The sequence below is a fragment of the Conger conger genome, chromosome 10 (assembly GCF_963514075.1).
Source record: "Conger conger chromosome 10, fConCon1.1, whole genome shotgun sequence".
Lineage (NCBI taxonomy): Eukaryota > Metazoa > Chordata > Actinopteri > Anguilliformes > Congridae > Conger > Conger conger.
The window spans coordinates 13,649,344-13,656,976 of NC_083769.1; positions in this window are offsets into that span (position 1 = coordinate 13,649,344).

Genomic DNA, 7,633 nt, shown 5'->3' on the forward strand with positions numbered 1-7,633 from the left:
AGGAGCCAGCAGGGCAGCACTGGGAGCCTGAAGCAGCACTGGGAGACCAGGGCAGCACTGGGAGCCTGAAGCAGCACTGGGAGCCCAGGGCAGGGAGGGGGTGGGGGGGGGGGGTTCAAGTGGTGGGGAGGGAGGATGGGTTTTCATGCAGACAAGGGCAAGGGTGTGATCCCAGTCAAGCCACACTTCATAGTGTGTAATGGGCAGTTGTCCTCCTGCCTCAACCTAAGGAGAAACACATAACACATGCACAAATGCCCATGTACACAAACACACACAGAGACTTGAACACACACACACACACACACACCATCACATATAGTGCCCTTCATAATGCTTGGGACAAAGACCCATCATTTATTTATTTGTCTCTGTACTCCACACTTTGAGATTTGTAATTTTTAAAAAATTACATCTGGTTAAAGTGCACATTGTCAGATTTTCATAAAGGACATTTTTATGCATTTTGGTTTCGCCACGTAGAAATTACAGGAGTGTTTATACATAGTCCCCCCATTTTAGGGCACCATAATGTGTGGGACACAGCAATATTATGTGAATGAAAGTAGTCATGCTTTGTATTTTGTTGCATATCATTTGCATGCCACGACTTCCTGATGTATGTGACCGATTAACATCATCAGGGTCTGGTTATCTTATTTTGTCCTACAAGCAATACTAAAACTCTAAAGGCCCAGACCCAGGTGATTTACTCATTAGGGCTTCAGTGATTCAGGTGAGTATAATTCCAGGGCTGAACTTTATATTCTGAAGTAACTCCATGCCTTCAAAAGCAGCGTACAGAGTACCCCTGTGTATGCTGGGGGTTTTTCCCAACCCCAATTACCATTCAATAATTCTAAGCTGTTTTCTTTCTTAATTAGGTTCGTTTCATCATAAGATGACCTTAAACCACATTACACCAGAAATAGCTTTGCAACGGCACGAACAGTAAAATTACTCTGTACATATTGTGCTTATAGCATCATTTTGCAAGCAATTATATAAGAGGTAACACATAAGACTGAGGTAAACTAATAGGCTCATAATTACATAGTTCAACATGGGTTTAATTTAATTTGTCGTCATTTGTTCATCTTTAAATGTATCAACACAATGCAGGTTTCCTTGCTATCACTTGCTTTACCTTAGAATTCTTAAACGGCTCATTTTGGTGGCGATTCACTTTAGTCTTTAATTTGATCAGTTAAAAACAATTGACCACTTTTTAAGCAATTTTTCTGCAAAATGTCTGCATTAGGTACAATATGACCTTGTAAATCTTATTATTTGTGGTGTGCATAGGGCAGTGGTTCCCACGTCGGTCCTGTGGGCCCTCTGTGTGCCCTGGAGACTAGCTCTTTGAACCTTCCCTTGTGGATTTGCCGATTCATTGACTTTCCATAATTTACCCTTGTGATTCTCATCTAAATGCTTTTGATTTATTTGCCGATTGGATTTTTGTGTTGGACCATTGCCTTGTTCTATTTGACTTTGACAGTGAATTGTCTGTGTTTAACAATGATGACGACTTTGACTTTTGTCTTGCCCCTCTACTCTGCTCGCCATATACAGTAGTGTGCAAATATCTGGGCACTCCTGGTCAAACAGCCTTTTTGCAGTTAATATCTGAGTGAACAGAAGCGAACCTGACCTCTAACATGACAACCATTTCTTAACATAACATTTCTTCAAATTTCTTCAAGATTACAATTTTTTTCTGCAAATGTTTTAAATAAATTGTTTTACTTGAAAAAGTAAAAAGGCCCTGTGCAAAAGTTTGGGAGCCCTGTCAGTTACTACTTTGTAACTCCTCAGGCAACTATGACAGTTTGTAACCGCTTCCTGTTGCCAGAAAGTCTTCCAGTTCTTGCTTTTGGAATTTTACCCCATTAATCATCCATTTTGTAATAATGTTTCTGACAGTTGAAATATGTCGAAGTATCGTTTGAAACATTCAGAGAGTTTTTGTAGCCTTCTCCTTCTTGGTGGAATTAAACCATCTTCGTTCTGAAATCCTTGAACAAGCAGTGGTTCTCACACTCAATTAACAAGGAGTTAATTTGGCTTAATTACATACTTTGTGTTTTGAGGGGTTATGTATGCCACATTATGTCAGATATTGCTATGCATGCCGTGAAAAATAAAATTCTGAGATACTCTGTCTGCCACCAACAATCATTCCGCGGTCAAAGTCACTTAGATCACATTTGTTCCCCATTCGGATGTTTGATGTGAACATTAACTGAAGCTCCTGACCTGTATCTACATGATTATATGCATTGCACTCCTGCTACACAATTGGCTGATTAGATAATTGCATGAATGAGTAGGTGTAATAAAGTAAAAATGTTCCTAATGAAGTGCTTTGTGAGTGTACACGCAGTGATCACTTTATTAGGTAGAACTGTAGACCAGCTTCTTAATGCAAATATTTAATCAGCCAAGCATGTGGCAGCACTTAAATGCATAAAAGCATGCAGACGTGGTCAAGAGGTTCAGCTGTTTTTCAGACCAAATGTCAGAATGAGGAAGAAATGTGATCTAAGTGACTTTGACCGTGGAATGATTGTTGGTGACAGACAGGTTGCTTTGAGTATCTCAGGAACTGCTTATCTCCGGGGATTTTCATGCACAATAGTCTCTAGAGTTTGCAGAGAATGGTGTGAAAAACAAAAAACATCCAGTGAGTAGCAGTTCTGCAGACAGAAATGCTTTGTTAATGTGAGACGTCAGAAGAGAAGGGCTAGAAAGCTGGTCAAAGCTGACAGGAAGGTGACAGTAACGCAAATAACCACACATTACAACAGTGGTATGCAGAAGAGCATCTCAGAAGAACACACGACACATCATAACTCTAGGTGGATAGACTACAGCAGCAGAAGACTTGATAAGTTGAAAGAATCTGTTTAATAAATAGCTAGTAATGTGCTCACAGAGTGTATACATGTACATACACAAACACACATCACACAGATGCATTAAGTACACAGTACATGCATAGAGACACACATGGACACACTCATGCACTCACATCTCCTTGTTTTCCTGACATTAGCCAGAAGGTTGTTCCTGAGGCCTTGTTGAGTGGTTCTATATGAGCTGTGAACTTCCTGAAATCCAAAATGGGCTCCAATGGAGCCAGAACCAAAAAAGACAGGGTTAGAGACAGGGCCATGGTAGCTCTGGTTTGGTAGAGTGGATCCACACACAGGTTAGAGACAGGGCCATGGTCACTCTGGTTTGGTAGAGTGGATCCACACACAGGTTAGATACAGGGGTGGCCTGTAGTGTAGTGGTTAAGGTGTATGACTGGGACACGCAAGGTCGGTGGTTCTAATCCCGGTGTAGCCACAATAAGATCCGCACAGCCATTGGGCCCTTGAGCAAGGCCCTTAACCCTGCATTGCTCCAGGGGAGGATTGTCTCCTGCTTAGTCTAATCAACTGTGTGTCGCTCTGGATGAATGCCAATAATGTAATGTAATGTAATTGAGGTTGATTTTCTTTTCTCTTTTTCAGGACTCTGAGGGTGGGCATCCTTCGGCCATCTCTCCCTCCTACCTTGTTCATTCCTTCCTTCCCTCTCTCCCTCCTCCCTCTGTCATTCCCTCAATCCCTCCCGCCCTCCCTCTCCCTCTCCCTCTCTTCCCCTCACTCTGCCGACCACAGGGAAGACTTATGGCTGCCATAAAAGCGGGATAATGCATTGTTAACTAATTCTGCCTGCTCAGTGCTGATATATCCTTTGCTCTAAATCTCTTTGCCTGCAATAAAATGCAAATGCTAATGCTAGCCCTCAATTTGAGCTGATATCATTTTTTACAGACAGGAGGTGGGGGCGGTTAGGTATGGGAGGTGGTCCGGGGTGGACCGTAATGTAGGGGGGGTTGGGGGGGTGCAGAATCCCTACGCCTGGGATTGGCAAACAGCAGCACCAAACCATATGCCATATGCCCAGGGGCGCATTGCTTCACCCCAAGACTTGAGAACGTCTGGCAAACGCTCAACAACTACAACAGCAGCCATAAATACCACCCAAATATTTATGGGATGTTGCATGAAACATTTACTCAAAATAATGTTTCAGACGTCAGATGAAAGCCGAGCCAGGAAGCGACAAGCATCTGCTTCAAAGACGATCGCACCGATGAAAGTCGTTTTTCACGATTTTATTTTTTGTAGAATTGCTTTAAAAATGACTTTTCAAAACATAAAGGGGAAATGTTACGTTTTTGTTTTTTATTATGTGGTAGAAGAAACTTTAAACGGGCGGGGTGTTCGGTGGCTGTGTGCAATGACCTGGTTGTCGACAGTGATGGCACTCTCTGGAGTGGGAGGTAAAATGGTGCTGGGTGGTTTGACATGGTATTTTGGGCGCGGTGCTCCGTTGGTCTCTCACTGGAGCTTACCCGTCAGGCAGAAGCACTCCACAGCCACACAGGCGTTCGCCCAGTTCTTTTTTTCAAACTTGTTTTGTTTTTCTTTTTTATCTCATCAACCCAGTTAGCTCTCCAGTTTAAAAAATAATAAAAAAGAGTAATGACTAGCCTTAAATTAAACGTGTGATATTTTTCCAGAGCGTATTGCTGTCACCCTTGGTCTAACCCTTCTGGGGCTTCTAAATATTGATCCAGCTGCTAGTTTTCAATTCCCCTGCGCCATTTCCCACCTTCTACAAACCAGGGATAATTTGTGTTCCATCATAATTCTGTGACTTGTCCAAGAGCTGTAATTAGACCGTAAATTAATTTGCGGAGAAGAAAGAACGAGGGGGAAAGATGGATAAAAGGCTTATCAAGTGAAGCTAATAGTGCTCTCTTCTTGGAAGAGGTGAGATCACTAGTTTACATTTTTTAATTAATTTAAACACTTGAGCTTTTTTTTTTACGAACTGTGTTGAATAATGGATAATTTATGAAATGTTTGATTTTATAGTTTGGTCATATGTTTTTTATTAGGATTTAAATTCTGCCCTCTAAGGTGCATGTGCTTTCTCTGCCAATTCTAAAACATAAACTCCTGGAGGAATATTTTATGAACACAAGATCAAAGTTATTGTAGTCTCTTTCTTTCTCTCTCTCTCTCCCTCTCTGCCTGTCTCTCCATCTCTCTCTCCCTCTCTGCCTGTCTCTCTCTCCCTCTCTGCCTGCCTCTCGCTTGCTCTATAGGTCTATATATTTCAATGCATATTTTCTTCAGGTGAAATAAAAGAAGGACACAGAATTCTGCAGGTGCTTCATATGTATCTGGTTTTGAGTCAGTCTACTGTGTCACTTTTGCCTGTAGTGCTGGTCAGTTTTCTCTGACTGACACACGCTAACCACTAACAGCTGCTTATGGAATGGCAAAAAGGGTCACAATTCGCCAGGCTATATCTGTGTGCTTGACCACACATTTTGGATGTCTCCTAACCTGACACCACACTCTAAGGGCACCTGCAACCACGTGTTTCTGACATCCTACACGCTGGATGTCTGTTCACAACTGAATACCTATGGGTCCAGAGTGTGTGGTAGTTGACATCCAAAACATGTGGTCAATCACATGGATATAGCCAGGTGAATTGTGACCCTTTTCCATAGCTGCTGAAGCTGTCAACCGTATGGGCTGTCTTCCAAACTGCATACTTGGCATACTACTCGTACTAGAAAATCAGCCTCAATTTTAGTATGAGTAGTGTGCTAGTATGAGTAGTGTGCTAGTATGCGGTTTAGAACATATCCATGGTGTATAATAGCAGGTCTGTTCATTCTTGTCCGTATATGCACAGACAGGCGGCGAGTGAACACGTAAACAAGCACGCACAGCTGTCACCCGTCACATCCGTGTTCAACTGACCAAAGGCCAGCATCTTTCCCTTCTCATACGCACTCATTTCTCCCAGGAAACAGCTCCCAGTCGCCAGAAAATACAACAAAACAAAACCGTATCTCATGGCCAACCGCAGTTGCTATATAGTGCTTGTCATTCCAACACTTTTTTTGATGTGAGGAACCGAAAAGTTGAATAAAAATAAATGTATGAGGTCTTGTGGAGTAACGTGGCAGTCGAATAAAACACTATGGAGGTGTGGCGTAATTTATTACTGGTTTTTTATATGATAATTGGAAACGAAAGGTTCATGTTGCGGTAGTTTCTCTTCCTAGAGTGTGCAATTTCTCGTCTACCTGTAGAGGGAGTGGTGAAAAGCAGTCCTTTGGTAGTAAAACTTCAACCATTCATAATATTAATACCACAACTGGTATTACTAATAAAATATGTTATTGTTCCTGTTTTGAGGGTGCTTGGTGGATATATACTTTATTTGGCACAATAATTAAGATGTCCAGGCCAATATACATAAAGACTGGTGATTGCGGCTTCAGAAAGAGGCAGAGGAGGAGAGAGAGGAAAGATGGAGGAGAGGTGAGAGGTAGGAGCAGTAAAATGTACCTGGGCCTGTCCTCTTGTCTGCCTGCCTTCCACATGGTAGCCAGACATCACAGATAAAATTAGATATTTTAATTACATACATGCTCAGTTTTCAGTTGCTGAAATCACCAACCAGAATATTCACTGAAGCGCTGAATCTGAGGAAAAAGGCTTGGAAATGAAAGCTCTCCCATTACCAACACTTTAATACCTTCAAAGCACAAACATCACTCACCAGGTCTAACAAATATATTTTTTGTCCTAGTTTGGTTTGATTAGAAAAATGTTCTGCTACATATTTCCATTCATTTGAAATTCAAATGAACGGTGGGTCCTGAGATTAAATATTTTCATAATGGAGCCGGTTATTAGTTTCTTTAGTCCTGCGCACTGAGATTGAGAGTGGCACTCTCTCGGTGTAAGTAATGAGCGACTGGTTCAAACGCGCCTGCATTCACTCACACCTTCAGTCAGGAAAATTAACGGCTTCTGTGAATTACAGCTTCCAGAGCCATTAAGCCCTCCGATTTGGAGAGATTACAAAAAATAGATTTCTTCTTTCATTTTTTTCAGATTATTATTAAACATCTGAGGTCGGTTCCTTCCAAGATCCTGATGTAGCATTCTTATGGTCAGATACTTTAATGATTTAATTGTCTGATCCTTTGTCTGGTCTAGTGTACGTTACTGGCAGGCTGGAGTGGGCTGTTTCTAATTATAAGATGATGTAATGCTGCTGGTAGTTTAATGGCATGGTAACAGTAATGTTTAGCTCAGTAATGGGGGCTGTGGGAGGGGTTGGATCTGGGTGGGGCCCAGAGGTATTACAGCGTGATTGGCTGTAGTGTTGTCCGTCTGGTTGCCCAATAGGCCTTGGAAGTCTGACATAAGCAAGAACAAAACATTTGCCCATCTATGGATTTCCAGATAAAAGTACAATTTCTCTATGGAAAAAATGAATGGGATTTTCACATAAGCGTCTCTGTCACAGTCTGGTGTTTAATACTTGGACATATTTATCTAGACTCATTTCTCTCCTAAGTGGCACTGGGTCCACTGAATTCCAATGCCACTTTCCAACCGAATTATTCTGCCAGAGAAAAGCTAACATCCCAACCCGTGTTATATACTTCACATCACCCATATCGGGTTTGTGTGGAAGGTTCCCAGACTAGTCAAAGCTACCTTGAGCCGGAAAAGAAATTTAAAACAACCACTCC